This window comes from Muscardinus avellanarius (assembly GCF_963383645.1).
Source record: "Muscardinus avellanarius genome assembly, chromosome: 2".
In the NCBI taxonomy this organism is placed as follows: domain Eukaryota; kingdom Metazoa; phylum Chordata; class Mammalia; order Rodentia; family Gliridae; genus Muscardinus; species Muscardinus avellanarius.
This window is the reverse complement of record NC_137787.1, coordinates 86478698-86496453: the sequence shown is the minus strand read 5'-3', so window position 1 is coordinate 86496453 and position 17756 is coordinate 86478698.

Below are 17756 nucleotides of genomic sequence, written 5' to 3'. Positions count from 1 at the left end.
AACAATATATTAAAAGAGATTATGTTAATTGATTCAATAAATAAGCGATATTAAATTTCTCCATTTTACTTTACTTTTTTTTGTGTGTGGGGGTCTGGGGATGGAACCCAGGGACATTCTACCTCCAAGCTACACCTCCTGCCCTATTTTGTATTCTTTGTTTTGAAACAGGGTCTCTCTAAGCTGCAGAGAGCCTCACTAAGTAGCTGAGGCTGGCCACATACTGCGATCCTCCTATCTCAGCCTCCCGAATCCTGGGATTACAAGCATGCACCACCACGCCCAGCTTCAGTTTTACCTTTCTATATGGTAAATATCAATAGAAATAACCTTTATTATGAAAGCTCTTTCGGACTCCTCAACAATTGTGTGTGTGTGTGTGTGTGTGTGTGTGTGTGTGTGTGTGTATGTGGTGCTGGGGATTGAACCCAGGGGCATTCTACCTCCAAGCTATGCTCTCAGACCAATTTTTTATTCTTTATTTGGTAACAGGGTATCACTAAGTTGCGGAGGGCCTCACTAGGTAGCTGAGGCTGGCCTCACTAGGTAGCTGAGGCTGACCTCGAACCTCCTGTCTCAGCCTCCCAATAATTTTTTTTTTTTTTTTTGGTGGTACTGGGGATGGAACCCAGAGGCTTTCTACCTCCGGGCTATACTCCCAGCCCTATTTTATATTTTATTTGGAAACAGGGTCTCACTAAGTTGCTGAGAGCCCCACTAAGTAGCCGAGGCTGGCTTTGAACCTGCGCAATCCGCCTGTCTCAGCCTCCCAAGCACGGGGATTACAAGCTTGCACCACCATGCCTGGCTCCAACAATTTTTAAGAATATAATTTTTGTGTGTGTGTGTGGTACTGGGGTTCCTGGAAGCCCTTCTACCTCCGGGCTACACTCCCATACCTATTTTATACTTTTTTTTTTTTTTTTTTGGAAACAGGGTCTCTTAAACCAGCATGGCTGGCTTCAAACCTGTGTGATCCTCCTGTCTCCACCTCCCAAGTGCGGGGATTACAAGCGTACACCACCACGCCCAGCCCAAGAATATGATTTTTATAGCAGGGTGTGGTTATGCCTGCTGGTAATCCCAGTACTTGGGAGGCTGAAACAGGAGGATTGCAGGTTTGTGACCAGCCTCAGAAACTTAGTGAGAACATCTACAACTTAGTAAGACTCTGTTGCCAAATAAAAGAATAAAAGAGGTCTAGGGGCACAGCTCAGAGGTAGAATGTCCCTAGGTTCCATCCCCAGTGCCTCCCCCCCAAAAGAATATAATTTTTATGAAAGCTTCTTAAGGTTCCTCTTTCTTTTAAGAATACTTTTCTAAGCTGGACATGGTGGCGCATGCCTGGAATCCCAGTACTTGGAAGGCTGAGACAGGAGGATTGCAGATTCAAGGCCAGCCTCAGCAACTTAGTAATGCTCTCAGCAATTTAGCAAGATCCTGTTTCCAAATAAAAAATAAAATAGGTCTGAGAATACTAGACTAAGCTAGGCACATTGGAAATCTAATTAAAAGCACTAAAACTAATCTTGAATGATGTGTTGGAATTTGTGGAAGCAGTGGCTCTGCTCCCTGCAGCTCGTGCTCTGCTGAGGACTGCTGCCACTGGCAGCTAGAACCCTCCTGCAGCTTCTGCACAACACACACCACCCTACCACTGATAACCACAAGGTGTTTGAACCCAAAGTTAGCTTGTTTAATTGTGACAAACTGGCTCATTGCAACTTTGACCTCATCTATCTTATCTCTTTCTGAAAATACCATCTGCCCTCAAAGGAAGGTTTACTTTCTTAACAGTAAACAAACACTCAAGAGCATTTGCCTCAACAACAGAGATAATGTATGGAAATTTGGCAGGTTCCAAGATGAGAAGGATACCAGAGGGGAGCCTAGTCATTTTTACCTTCATTCAAAAGATAGTGATGGAGTGCCTGCGATGGACCAGTTGCTCAGCTGAGTGTTGGGGATATAGTGCTAAGTCAAATGGATCCAGTCTCAATTACAGAACAAGACATGATATTAGGTAAGAAAACATAATAAGAAATATTTAGGAAGATAAATAGAACCAAGGGAAGAGCAGGAGGCAGGGCAGAATACCAACAGGAGAGATGGTCCTTGCAACAGTGAACAGCGAGGCCTCTCCGAGAAGGAAACATGTAAATTGGACTTGAAGGATGAGAAGGAGCCACCGTGTACAGAATGAGAGAGGAGTTATGGACTAGGGAGGTGTTCACAGCTTATGTGAAGGTCTTGGGCCATTGCCTTTTTGCAGGCTTGGAACGTCCTAGGCACAGGTTGCCTGGGGGTTGAGTGCACAGGCTCACAAGTCTGACTGCCCAGGTTCTAGTCCAACTCTTCCTGGCCCTGCGGCAGTCACCTAACCTTTCTAGGGATTGGTATCACTAATAAAACAGGATAGTGGGCCGGGCACATGCTTCTAATCCCAGTAGTGGGGAGGCCAATACAGGAGGATTACAGGTTTGAAACCAACTTCAGCAATTTAGCGAGACTCTTAGCAACTTAGCAAGACCCTGTTTCAAAAGCAAAAAACAAAATTGGGCTGTAAGTGTAGCTCAGAGATAGAATGTTCCTGAGTTCCACCCCCAGTACAAAAAAGAAAGAAAAATAAAAGAAAACAACAATAATAATAACAAAAAATATATAAAATGGGAAGGGAGTCTTCTTTTACAGATGGTTATTTCTCATGGATTACATCATATAATTATGCCAAGTGTTGGGCTCAAAATAAATAAATAAATAAATAAATAAATAAATATCGATGATATAATATTGGTTTGTAGGAACTTGAGATAGTTGGTCTTGGCCAGGCTGAAGAGCCCTAACTGAAGTCTGTTTAGCATCAAGCCTTGGCTGGTCTTGGTTATGATACAGGAACCATATATCTAGAGTCAAGATGGCATAAAGAATCCCATGCAAGATTAGAAGAAATAAAGTGAGAAAAGCATCATGAAAGCCTATGATTCCCACACATGCTGGGGCTGGAGTTGGCAGAAGGGGCTCATCAGAGGCACAGACAGGCAGAGGCTGAGGTTCTGACCGGGAAAGAGTGCGAAGTGGAGAGCACAAGGCATAGGGGCACGTTTGACAGGCCAGGTCAGGACTCAAACGACGGGACAGCCAAAAGCAAGGTCTGGTCTCAGCCAGCAACTCAAAGGATGCCTGGTAGGCTTTGCTGTCTTGTAGGTGCTCTAGTTCTAAGTGTGGCCACCAATCTATTGAATGTTTTATGTCTATGTTGAGTTGGACTGTTCCTCTTCCCCTTTTTTGCCCTTTGTTCCAAAGACCAGAATTTCCGAGTCGCTTTGAGTCTGAGTGTCCCATTTTGAACTTTGATAGTGGAAACAACATAGACAAATCTTGCATGGCCCTCTCAGAGATATAGTCCTTATAGTGGCTCAGAGTAAAATTAAAAGAGAAGGAATAATTGAAATTTAACTCCATCTCTGCCTTTCTCCTGCTTTATAGCTGATAGCTTCATGCTGGACCACTACGGGTGTGCTGTGAAAGAAACAGAAGGGGAAGAAGTGAGAAGAGGGTTAAGAGATGAACTAGAGTTTGATGATGTGTTTGGGGAGAAGCAGGGGACAAACAGTAGCTGTTCTTGGGATGAGAAGGAACTTGGGACAAGAAATAGGTATAAAGCAATGTTAAGATGCTTTCCTGTGTGCCACCACAATATTATACCTCTCCCTTTTAGAAATCTCTGAAACAATTTAATGTTTCAATTTTAATGTTTCAGATTAAATTTTAATTAATTTTAATTTTCAAATGTAATCTAAACATATAGCTATTCGATAGGGACCATAAGTCATCCCAGACTTTATGTAGGCCACAGAAGATTGGATGACCATCTAGGCAGGGACCACTGTCAAGGGGGGAGATCTCAAAAAGCATGGAAAGTCAGAGGTGCTGCTTCACCGTGATGCTTAGGTGGACTCCCTTACCCATGCCTCCAGGTTTCAGGAAAAGAGAACACTTTGGTCAAGGGCAGCAACAGGAAAGGCTCACAGAGAAAGAAAAATAAAGAAGAAAATCAAGATGGTGGATCAGGTACTACACTTTCCAGTGCCTCCTCATCTGAGAATCAAAGCAGCTGGAGACCAGATGTTGAGCAAGGTGGGTGGCTGAGGGAACTCACCAAAGTTCAAAACCAGACACTCAGAGACTCAGAGAGACCCAGAAAGTTGCTGCAAAATCAATGCTGTTTTATAGGTTGTTGGTGTTAAGTCTGAAGGTTACAGCCCACCATCTAAACATGATGCTTAATGGTACACTGGGCTGGATATTTTCTGCTGCCCCCTCCTATCCTGTTACACCTTTCTCCTCCATGCCCTGGGCCTAGGAGGTTCACCTTTGTGGACTGAATCAGCAAGCATCTTGCCAGCCTTAAGAAGTGATTGCCATCAGTGAGGAGCAAGGGTAAACAAAAGAGGGGAGGGCTGGTAAAGACAGTTGAGTGTTCACTTATGTTCTGTGCTCCTTCACCACCTGGTCACCGCACCCTTCTTCTGAAGGCCGAGGCCCATAGCAGACAACCTTCTGTATTTATGGAATTCTCTCTTTTCCTTTAACCATTCTTCCTCCTTTGCCCCTCAGGCCTGGAGGTGACAAGAGTCCTAGTTATTAGTAGACCCCAGACTCAGCACTATTCCTGCTGTTTCCCAGTACACTCTGTAAAGCATATCTTATCAAGACCATCTTCTCCTGCCCAGACCCTAACTCTTACATCTCTCAAATAAACAAACAACAAACCAATAAAAAAAAAAAGTGTTTAGGACAAGAGAAGATAAGCACAATTTAAGGTCCCTTATTTGGCAAAGCTGTTGACAGGAGATAGATAAGAGGAGATAGGTTAGTTCTTGTTTTGTTTATATCTTCTTGAAGGAGAATTATCTGTCATCTATTCATAAAAGGAAAGACACCCAATAAAATCTACTTTGAATTTATCCATGGATGCAGAGTGCATCCGAAGCCAGGAGCAGATCTCCACCCACTCCCCCAACTGTACAGTGGTCCCTTGCTGCTGCTGCTGTTGTTTTCCATATGGGTGGAGTCAGCCATCTAAACACGCCACAGATCATAAAGTCCATCCTGGTGTCTAGGGCATTACGTGATCCTCAGCTCCTGCTGGGTGTTAGCATCTGTGACACAATTCTTGCAGATGCAAACATCTATATGTCTGCAATCCTTCACACCCCAGAGTGTCTCATCAGAGATGTCCCTGCCGTGCTCTTTCATAGCTGCTATGTACTGTCTCCCAATGTTCAGAAAGAATATTAAAAGCTCCCATTCTTCTCAAACCACATTGCTTCTTAGTGTCCTCTGACTAGTGGGTCACTCTTGTGTTTTCTCTGATTTTTTTAAAGTTGTGCTATTTAGGCCAGGTGGTGGTGGCGCATGCTTGTAATCCCCGCACTTGGGAGGCGGAGACAGGAGGATCGCGCAGGTTCGAAGCCAGCCACGATGGCTTAAGAGACCCTGTTTCCAAATAAAAATTTAAAATTTTTAAATTTTAAATTTAAAAATTTTAAATTTAAAATTTTAAATTTTAAATTTAAAATTTACCTCTAAAATTTTGTAGTCCAGAGGCTACAAAAAAAGGCATTCTACCTCTGGACTACACCCCCAGCCATATTTTTTAAAATTCTTTACTGTGAAACAAGGTCTCACCAATTTGTAAAGGGCTGGCCGAGAACCTATGATCTTCCTGTCTCAACCTCCCAAGTACTGGGAGTGTAGCCTGGAGGTAGAAGGGCTTCCAGGAACCCCGGTACCACCACCAAAAAAAAAAGTTTTGCTATTTAGGACAGAGATTATATATGTCTTTTACAAGGTACTTAATAAAAGTCAGGTCCTCTACTAACAGCAAGGAATACAAGAGGGAGCAAAACAGTCACAGCTTCTACTTTCATGGATTTCGTAGCCACAGAAACAACAAGCATGTTGGAACACCTAGAGAACTGGTGTGGCATCACTGCTGGGTGTGTCTTTGAGGCGTTCCCAGAGAAGACTGGCATGTGAGTCAGTGTACTGAGTGGGAAAGATCCACTCTCAGTGTAGGCAGGTGCTGTCAGATGGGCTAGGGCCAAGAGAGGAAGAAGAGTCTGGAGACATTTTTCATAGTCACAACATGAGGGTCCCACTGGCATCTAGTGGGCAGAGGCAAGGGGCACTGGAAAGGCCCCTCCCTCCAAAAAATTAAATGGCTGCAAATGTCGATAGTACCAGGGTTCAGACCCCTGAACTAGGTCAATGATTCCAGCCAAAGAGAACAACCCGTGCAGAGACACGGCCTCACACCTAGCCTGGCACAGAGAAAGCATTCAGTAGTGGACTAAAATTTCAGCTTAAGTTAGTTAGCGTATCACTTCTATTTGTCTTCTCTATCATTACTTCTGTTGGGTAAAATTCTGTTTTACAAGGCAGGGGTAGGAATGGATATGACCAAAACATCTCTTCAAAATGTACATGGAACAGAAGCTGGAGTCCAGAGGGGAGTGAAATGGAGTTGCTGGATGTGGGGATTTTTCTTGCACTCTAGATGAACGTTGCTTGAAAATAGAAAATATCTTCTTCATCTCAACAGGAAATATGACTCCCTGAAAGTGGGCATTTGTGGTTGGGAGTCCTCAAATGGTGACCTGGATTAAGCTGACATGGAAATTATGGTTTGGGAGAAATAAATAGGACACAGGAAAAAGGATGAAAGAAAATCAAGATTTGTGGAGTATTTGTTTAAGTCAAGACCTGGGGTACAATATTCTTTCATTTAATACAAATTTATTAGGCTCAATTGTCCTAGATGCCAGGGCTAGTGGGGGGGGAAGACTCAGGATCTAATAAGGAGACAGATGAGCAAATAAACAATGATGAAGCAACAAAGACTATGCTCCAGGAGAGTGCACTTGCCTCAAGTGGGGCGGGGAAAATGGGTCAGTAGATGGGACTTGATGGTGGACTCTGAGCACTGAGCAAAAATTCCAGGGAAAGGAAAGGCACAAACAATACCACAGTGGAGACTGGATGGGAGGAAGGCAAACTGGGCAGGAGAGTCTACTCAGGAGATTGGTGGAGTTAGGCAACCATGCGAGTGAGAGTCTCTGAATGTGGAGAAATGGTACTGCAGTACAGAAGGGGGAGGTGGACTGCAGGAAGGAAGAGGCCACATCTACAAAGTGTCTTAATGCCATCACAGTGACAATTAAGTTTCAATGAATGAATTTATGAGGACATTCAGAATATGCAACTTGTATGGCTTTTCATGGTTTATATAGCACTTTCACACCTTTTAATATATATACATACATATGCATATATATTTATATATATTCACATTACATATACACATATATACTCATATATACATACACACACACACACACACACACACACACACATATATATATATATGCAAAGTACTGGGGATTGAACCCAAGAAAGAGCATTATACCTCCAAGCCACACCCCCGACCCTATTTTATTTTTATTTATTTACTTATTATATTATATTTTATTTTTTGTGGTACTGCTAATGAAACCCAGGGGCATTCTACCTCTGGACTACACCCCCAGCCATATTTTTTAAAATTCTTTACTGTGAAACAAGGTCTCACCAATTTGTAAAGGGCTGGCCGAGAACCTATGATCTTCCTGTCTCAACCTCCCAAGTACTGGGATTACAAGCGTGTGCCACCACACCCAGGTTTATTTTTATTTTTTAAATAGAGCCTTGACAAATTGCTGAGAATCTCACTAAGTTTCTGAGACTGTCTATGAACCTGTGATCCTCCTGTGTCAGCCTCCCACGTTCTGGGATTACAAGCATGTGCCACTACATCTGGCTTTTACTATTATATATATATTTTTTGGGTGGTACTGGGGTTTCTGGAAGCCCTTCTACCTTTGGGCTACACTCCCAGACCTATTTTTTATACTTTTTAATTTGGAAACAGGGTCTCCTAAGCCAGCACACGCGACTGGCTTCGAACCTGCATGATCCTCCTGTCTCCGCCTCCCAAGTGTGGGGATTACAAGCGTGCGCCACAACGCCCAGCTATAGTTTATATTTATAGTAACCCTGTGGCATTGGTAAGTAGTTATTCTACCAGCTGCAATAACAAAAATTGAGAATAAGAGTCAGTGTGGATTTTGTAAAATTATTATTATTTTGGTACTGGGGATGGAACCTAGGGGCATTCTACCTCTGAGATACACCCGCAGCCCTATATTTTATTCTTTATTTTTAAACAGGGTCTCACTGAGTTGCAAAGGGCCTCACCACGTAGTAGCTGAGGCTGGCCTCGAACTGCGATCCTCTTGTCTCAGCCTCCCAAATGCTGGGATTACAAGTGTGTGCCACCACGCCTGGCTAGGAGTCAGTGTGTTGACCAAGCAGCCATAGTAGGGAGATCCAAGACAGAGTGTCGCTGACTTGAACCCTCAAAGGTTTGCGCTCCCCATGCTCCATCCTTCAGGTCTCTCCTTCTGGAATGCATCTTCTTTCCTCCTGTCTTGTTTACACATGTTTTTCTACCAAGAATAAACTTTTTGCCCCATTTCCACCTGTTCACGGTATTTCATAGTATTTCCTCTCTAAAGTTTTCTCTGACATACACCCAAGTCATTGGCCAGAAGTAATCTCTCCATAATTTCTCTTCCCATAGCATTTGTGTGAGAGAGTTTCTCCTAAATACCTATTCCTTTCTCTGCTCTACCATAGTTAACTGTGTGTACATATCTTCTCTTCTCCACTATGCAATAGGTACTGAGAACTGATGCATGCTCATCTTTAAATCCTCCACTTACTAGAAAGCCTTATGTAGAGAAAATAGAAAGCAAAGTAGGCATTATTAAATGTATGAATGAATAAAGTGAGAAAGGTAAAATCCCCAGGGACGACGTGGTGTTTGGAAAAGAAATATGTCTAACACTATTCTGTCTCCCAGGATCTCCTTTTTTATTCCAGGACTGAGTGAAAGAAAAACATTCTGAAAAAAGGTTTAAGATGTCCAGCCAGTTACCTTCTATTTAATTTTTATGGAAAGCTCACCCAATTTCTTATATAAAGTCAATCAATAATAGAGCATCAAGCTGGATGTGGTGACACACACTTGTGATTCCAGTACTTGGAAGGCTGAGACAGGAAGATTTCAGGTTCATAGCCAGCCTCAGCAGTTTAGTGAGGCTCTCAGAAGCTTGGTGAGACCCTGTTTCCAAATAAAACATAAAAAATAGGTCTGGAGGTATAGCCCAGAGGTAGAAAACTCCTGGGTTTCGTCCCCAGTACCACACACACACACACACACACACACACACACACACACACACACACACACAGAGGGAGAGAGAGAGAGAGAGAGAGAGAGAGAGAGAGAGAGAGAGAGAGAGAGAAAGAAGAGAGAGAGAGAATATAGAGCATTCAATCAACTTGGGTCAAGAGATCTGGTTAGGCAAGTTATGATTAGGAGTATTGAACCTTTAACTTATATGTCTTTGATTAAGAATAACATGGTCCTGTGGCCATGATGTGGAAAAGTCTTCGACTGCATTTCCCAGGATTCCTTTCCACCATTTTCTAATTTCATCTTCTTCAGGGTACAGGTACAAGTTCCACTGAGAAAACATATTCCAGAGTTTGGGAAAAAAAAAGGTCCCCACTGATTTCAGCTTTGATAGCTGGAGAAAGAAAATGTGTATGGTACAGTGAGGCATAGAAGTTGGGATTAGGGCCACCAGAGCCACAGAGAAAATGGGCAAAGGTCTTGAAAAGACATTTCTTCAAAGAAGATATGCAAATGACCAACAAATACACAAAAAGAGAAAAGACGAGAATTAAGGCATACTCTTGATGATTAAAATGTTTAAGAAACTAATAGTTTAAAACATTAACCTTTTAGCTGGGCATTGAACCCATTGTGCTGGGGATTGAACCCAGGGGCATTCTACCTCTGAGCTTTACCCCAACCCCATTTTTTTTTTTAATTTTGAAACAGGGTCTTGCTAGGGCCTCATTAAATTGCTGAGGCTGGCTGTGAATTTGCTATCCTCTTGTCTCAGCCTCCCAAGTACTGGGATTATAAGCATGCACCACCACACCTGGATTGCTTTCTTCTCTGTTCCTCCTGTCTCTCCAATCAACCTCCCCATCCCTGTGGCCACTCTTTCCCCACCATCCTCCTGCCCTTGCCTAGAGAATAAATGAACGAACGAACAAACAAACAAACAAACAAATAAATAAATAAATCAATAAATAGGGGGAAAGGATGAAGTCAAAGGGGAAAAAGAGACCAAAGACAGAGAGAGCAAGAGGAAGATGAAAATTAATGAAAAGATGAGGAAGAAAAGAGGAATTCATGGCATAAACCTATGTAAAATATTCTGAAGCAGAGTCACCTGGCATATTTGTTAACTGCACATTTCTGGGCCACATTCCAGACCAGCCTAATTGGCATTTATTGGAGCAGCATCATTTAACTGTAAATGGAAAGATTTTTGATAAAATAATTATTCCCCTTTTCATTAATTTGACTTCAATTTTTGCATGTGTGAGTGTGGTGCTGGGATTGAACCCAAGGGTATACTATCTCCAAGCTATACTCCCAGCCCTATTTTATTTTATTTGGAAACAGGTTTCTCCTGTCTCAGCCACCCAAGTACTGGGATTCCAGACATGCACTACTACTACCAGACAAATATTTTATTATTTTTATTTTAAATTTGCAAATCCATTTGCTTCTTTAAAGTTGTAAAAAAGAGAAATATTCCATTTATTAGACTAAAAACCCTTTTTTATTCTACGCAATGGTTGATAACATTACTTTACACATAGAAGTTGGCATATTTTCACACACATCAAAGCAGCTCTGAGACGTAGCACCTTCCATCAAAAGGATCTGCTCTAATGAGAGTAGCAGGATAATTTCAAATGCACTCTCTTCTGCCATGAGCACTGGTGCTGTGGATGCAGGAAAATCCACACTCCACACAAAAGAGTGTGCTCCTTATTTTTTCCTTTACACTTGTTTGTTAGGCTGTTTTCTAAATTACAGTTGCTGCTGGGCATGGTGGCGCACGCTTGTAATCCCCACTCTTGAAAGGCTGAGACAGGGGGATCACACAGATTCGAAGCCAGCCTCAGCTACTTAGTGAGGCTCTCAGCAACTTAGTGAGACCCTATTTCCAAAAAAATGTAAAATAGGTCTGGGAGTTTAGCCCAGAGGTAGAAAGCCTCTGGGTTTCACCACCAGTACTACACACACAAAAAAAATTACAGGTGTTTGCTGATCATTGGGTTGTTGTTGTTGTTGTTATTATTATTGTTATTGTTATTGTTGTTGTTGTTATTATTATTGACACTTGGCTAAAGTTGGAGTATTGTCTGCCATGCTAGCAGTCCTGAGAAGTCCTATCACATCTTTTCTGTGGGACCAAATCTAACAGTTCCCATTGTGTCTGTGGTCAGATTTCTCTATGGCAGAAACTGCTGCCATAGAGACTTTCTGCAGGGTGTGAACACCTGAGTTCACATGTGGAGTTAGTTATTATGTGACATGTTGTCATCAGGTTGTTACTGCCACAATGGAGGCTGTAGCTGCACACATGCTAGTTACCTGGTATATTAGTCATGGCTATGTTGGGAATCCATATTGAAAAGGACCCGCTGTGTAGTGGTCATGTTGTCTAACCATATTGAACAGTGCCTACGGGGACGGGATCATGTTGTGTATCCATACCTAGCTGGGCCTGCTGTGATAGTGATCATATTGTGTTTAATTGTGTGGCTACCCTAGGAATTTATGGCTATAGATCAGGCAATACGGCAGGAGAAAGCCAATAATTGTACTTGATCTGGGCCATTAGTGATACTACTGAGAGCAAGCATCTGCTTCTAGGGTGGGAAACAAATCTTTCGTTTGGGGATGGCAATAAAGTTTACATTCTAATTCTAATGTGTTTTTTATTTACTTATTTTGTTAATTCTCTCCTATTTGTAATTAGGATAAAGTAACTCTAAAAGTAATGAAATATGTACATACTTAAAGGCTATATTAAAATTAACAAGTCAGGTGTGGTGACGCACATTGGGAATCCCAATACTTGGAAGGCTGAAACAGGAGGATTGTAGGTACCAAGACAGCTTCAGCAAGTGGTTGGACTCTCATAAACCTAGTGAGACCCTGTTTCATAATATAAATAAAATAGGGCTTTGGGGGTAGCTCAGATGTAGAATGTCCCTGGGCTCTATCCCCAGAACCACAAAAAATTTAAAAAAGAAATCAAGCTTGATTCAAGCGTATCCAGATAGAATGCCTTAAGAGCTATTCAGGACTTCATAAAACCAATAAAGTATAAATATCTTGTCAGAGAACATAATGCCAAGCAGGATATTTGTTGTTTTCTGTTTCGTTTATTTTTCCTGGTACTAGGAATTGAACCCAAGGGTGCTCTATCCTTGAGCTACATCCCCAGCCCCATTTATTTATTATTTTGAGACAGAATTTCCCTAAGTTGCCCATTACAGTTTCACATTTGTGATTCTCCTGCATCAGCCTCCTGAGTAGCAGGTGTGCATCACCATTCCCAGCTTTATTGTTCTTTTTAAGCTAAACTCTGGTTGGGAAATTTTTCTCTGTGGGTCAGGAAATGTTGATACAACCAACGCTTCTAGTCTTATATTCCAATATTTCCTTGTAGTTAAATTACATCAATGGTTAATTAAACGAAGAAAAGGTCAACAAGTAACAAGCCTGGTTTAATAGGCACAACAATATACCTACATTCAAAGTGGCATGGTCTCTCAGGATAGAGACTTGGGCAAGCTTACTGTATTTTGGGATTCTTCTTTTGGAAAGGCCATGAGAATTTGTTCACAAACCCTGTAGCAAATTGGTGTCATTGTCTTCTTCCTTTATGACAGGGAAAAAAAATCTACTCAAATGGCCCACTTATGTTAGTCACCAGGATTGGCTCTGGGAGAGGTCTGGCTCTTTGTAAAGCCAAGGTGGATATGTAGAAGGGGACCTATAAGGATGGATGTGTTGGTTTGTTGAAAAACAATCAAATATTTTCAAACATCATTTGTAATTATTTCAGAAGGCCTGCCAATGTTTGATAGATGTGATACCATGATTCTTGCTATTGTCATTTATGATCTCCCTTGTGAACATGGTGGCCTTATTTCACATATTATGATGAGATTTCTCATGGGTTAATAGCCTACCTCTTTCTGATTTTAGACAGGAGTTACCATGTTGCTGTTAAGGTAGAAATTTGAATTATTAAAATTAGCTTTGCAATTTTCTAAAACAATAGGAGAAAAGAAGGAAGAAAGAAAAGGAAGGAGAAAAAAAGATGGTGAAAGAAGGAAGGGCAGTTTCCTCTCCTCAAGTCTGATCTTAAGGCTGTGTCATCAGTTATTGAAGAGAACTTTTGAGAAATGAGAAACAGGTCTGACTTTTCAGAGACTTTGGTCTAGTATTTAGATCTAAGTGGGTGTTTCTTTAATAAAAATATGAGTTCTTTTGAAAGATCTAATGTTCTCTCTTTGGCGGGCCCTGTGGCCATGATGACCTGGTTAGTAGCTCCCCTTCATGCCTGGGTAGTTGATGGGACCAAAACAGTGTTGGGGAATGAGGTGTTAAGAGGGGTGGAGAATGTGATGTCACATTTTGTTTAGTTTTAAATAATATAAAATTAACCATAAACCAAACTCAAATTTTCATTTTATATGTACTACAGTTCTAATTTTGTCTCATTTTAGTTACCTTTAGCCATGTAAATGAAAAAGCAGAAGGAAGGGAAAAGAAATAGTAGCTTAAATGTTGTTAAGCCTCTACTGTGTTGGCCAATATGTATCTTGTTATTTCATTTAATTCCTATGAGGAGTCTGAGATAGGCATATTATATCCATTTCATAAAGTAACAGATTAAGCCATATGACAAAGGTCACAGAATATGTGGACCAACCTTTGTCTTTTTTCAAAGCCCAAGCATGCTTTATTCTCAGACTTTAATTCTCTTTCTTTCTTTTAGGTATTGGGGATTGAATCCAGGGCACTCACTATTGGGCCACACACCCCCAGTCACTTAAATCTCTAGTATTCCAGTTGTGTGCCACAGCATCAGATTCAGACTTTAGTTTTCGAGTTTTAAAGATTGACAATCTAGAACTATTAACTATTATTATATGAACATAGAGAGGCTTATACAGTAAAAGTAAAGAATTTTTTTCGGTACTGGGGATGGAACCCAGGGTCATTCTACCTCCAAGCTACACCCCAGCCCTATATTTTATTCTTTATTTTGAAACAGGGTCTCACTGAGTTGCAAGCGGCCTCACTAAGTAGCTGAGGCTGTCCACAAACTGCGATCCTCCAGTCTCAGCCTCCCAAATGCTGAGATTACAAGAGTGCGCCACCACGCCCGGCTTAAAGATTTCTTGACATCCTTACCCTATAGTCTTATTTCCCTCACTAAAGGAATATTTTGTAAAATATTCCAGGCTTGTCTCTATGCCTAAAATAAGTTTCAAATGTAGTTTTCTTTAGTTAGCTACTTGGGTACATTTTTAAATGACTGAATCTAAATCATATATATGGGCTACAACATATAGCTTAGGTCATTTCATTCTCATGAAGTAATAGGGAAGTAGGAGGAGAAAGGACCACAGTGGTCAGTAGGACCTTTAAGAAGTGGCTCCAGGCCAAGCTATCACTGCCTCCAAACCTAGTGGAAGGCATCAACATGGTGGTAAAAGTTGGACCTCAAACTGACATCCATTTCCAGAATCCCTCTGTCTGTGAAGATTCCATTAAGTTATCTGAAAATGGTGAATCTGGGTTGTTTGTGGGCACAGACATACTAGCCATGGAGGAGAATGCCAAATGCCAAGAGAACTGCTGGCCTGGAGAAGGGTGGAAGATGGAAATTTGGTACCTCAACATCCCCTGTTCAGCTCTGAGTAGAAGAGGGCTATGCCTTCCTTTAAAAGTAGACACTCTGGTCTGGCATGGTGATGCCTGTCTTCTGTAATCCCAGTGACTAGGAAGGCCAGCCTGAGCAACTTAATGAGCCCGTCTCAAAATAAAAAATCAAGTAGGGGAACTGGGGATGTAGCTTAGTGGTTGAGCAGCCCTGGGTTTAATCCCTAGTACTGGGGGGAAAAGAGTGAACACCCTGAAACTTAGTTTCCTTGAGACCAGCCTTGGCACAGCCTACTGGCTGCAAAAGTTACCCATAGCCAAGTGTCAGCGATGAGGCTAAGGCACAATGCAAGCACTGGAACTGGAGTTACAGCTAAAACACAAAGCTGGCAAACAATTGCTATTGCCACCAACTAGAAAACAACCTGCTTCCTCTACCTCCCCACCATCTAACCTGAGGTAGCAAGGCCACCTCGTTTATGCAAAGATCAGATTAGCTAGTGGCCCTGCCAGTGCCTATGCCCTTGGCTCAGTGCAAGACAGGAGGGACAGCTTACTAGTCAGGCCTTGGTCTGTGTTAGCTCCTTTCTTTCCAGAAAAGACTATTAACTCCACTCTCTACAACACGGTCATTTATGGTCATATGGGTCTGCCCTTAACTGGGTACTTAGAAGAGCCACACTTAGGCAATTGTAACAGAGCAAAATTTTGAGCTCTTTCAGTCCTGTTTATCAGGAGACAATAGAGAGAAAAATTGTACTCAGGAAGGATTGCCTGGAGGCCATGGTGTCTATCTATACTCCCAGATCTGCATGGAGTGGGGCTCCCAGCCTTAGAACACAGGCCCTCTTTACCTTCAGTAGGATTGTTTGTGCTGGATTAGTGTCTCAGCTTATATGGAGGGTCACCATAAGAAGCAGTCCTAGGAAGCCCCTCTTATACGTATTGTAAGGACACTGCTGAGATAAATGTTATGCCACCTGGTTGTTCTATGTATGAAGATTCGTGGATATTGTGCTTAGGAGCAGTTGTAAACCTCCTGAGCCATCATGTTATGTAATGGACATTGTGAACTGTGCAGAGGAGCTCTCTTAATTCCTTAGTGCTACTAGGGAACTTAAAGGCCAATGCTACCCAGGCATTTTTCAGCTCCCCCAAAAACAATCTGAATTTTTTTCTGAAACAAGGAGAGGGGCTTGGATGAGCCAGTACTGTGTTTTATTTCAGTGGCTTCTGATTCTTGCTCTGCCAGTCACCTCTAACAGCTGATGAGACACAAGTAAACCTGTCTTCTGATGAGGAGAAACAGAGTTGCTTTTCTTTCTGCCTCCTAATAAGTCACTTTGGAATTGAGGGGGCTCTCAGTATGCTAATACCATAGGAAGCAGGCTATTTTGTTCTAAGGGACAACAAAGATAAAATCCCTAAGGCATGGCTGCCAGGAAATCAATCCACCATTTTCCTTAATTCAGGATTCCAGCTGCATACTCCATTCACAAATCTGTGCTTATAAACATTAGTCCTTTGTTGGTGTTGATGGGAGAGATTTTAAAAAATAGGTGAGGGGAGCCACATTTAGAATAGCAACCCAGGTTTCCTAGCAATGGAGTCCTCTCAGCTAACACTTTGAACCCCAGCACGCTGAGTGCTCTGAGCCCGCCTGTCTGAGAGGTGCAGGCAAGTGAGACTACGCTGCCTTCACACAGAGAGAAACATCCTTCCCAGTTACCTTCCAGAGATGCTTGAAGGGAAAAGGATGAGCCGGTGGAGGAAGTCGGGGAAGGCAGCTGAGATGAATATATGCTATAGGAGACTGAACCAAAGCAGGTGTGCGCCTGTAGCCCCCCCACCCAAAGCCCAGGAGCTCCACTCCAACTCCCTGTTGAAAACAACATGAAAAAGGTCCAGCTGGTTCCATGAATGTAGCAGTGGCTTCAGTTGAATGGCAGCTGTGATGAATTTAGAGCTAGTTTCCTCCCAATGTGGAATTTTTCAAGGGTAAGGTAGCTGCATTGAAAAGGATCCTTTTACCTCCCTTAGCCTTGCTCCAACAATTGTAGTCCCTGTTTCAAATTCTTTTTCCCCCCAAGCATCACTATTATGCATTTTCCAAAATAAGCAGGATTATAGTCATCAGCTCAATAGAAACTAGTACCTCTGGAAATCCAAAGTCCTGAAATTAAATCTATGTAGCTCACTTACCATTTGGACACAGATAATTGTCCAAGTCAGATTCATTAGCTCCAATGCAAGAGCTTCACTTATTTCTGGTACTCAAAAGCCTGAGCATGTGTGGCGTCAATCCATTCCATGTGTGGGGCATTGGGTGTGTTTTCCGGTCAGGGGTGGGGTGACAAATGAGACAGGCTGTGGGTGGGTTTAAAAATCAAGTGTTGTGGACCCTCTGGAGCTGTGTGTTTTCAAATCTGTTTCCTTCAATTACATCTGCATCATTTCCCCTGAGTTAATAAAATACAGAGCTTTCGGTCTCATTATTTTGAGACTATCTGGATCTTTTGTGGAACTGGGAAGTAAATCATCAGCTTATACACAAGGTGGCACCCTGTGATTCCAACCAGGTCTGAGAGAAGAGATTCTGCTAAGAGACTGAGACATAGCTACAAATTTTTATTTACCATCTGGCATTCCCACTGTGGCGAACGAAGAGGTGCAAGTAGGTATTTGGCATGTTACCTCTTTGGGCAATCTTCGTGTCTCAGAGTCAGACACACCTCTTTAAAGGGCACTGGAATCACAGGACTGACGCTAGTCGCTAGTGGATTGTAATGAATGCAGAGCCCACATTTAGAATACA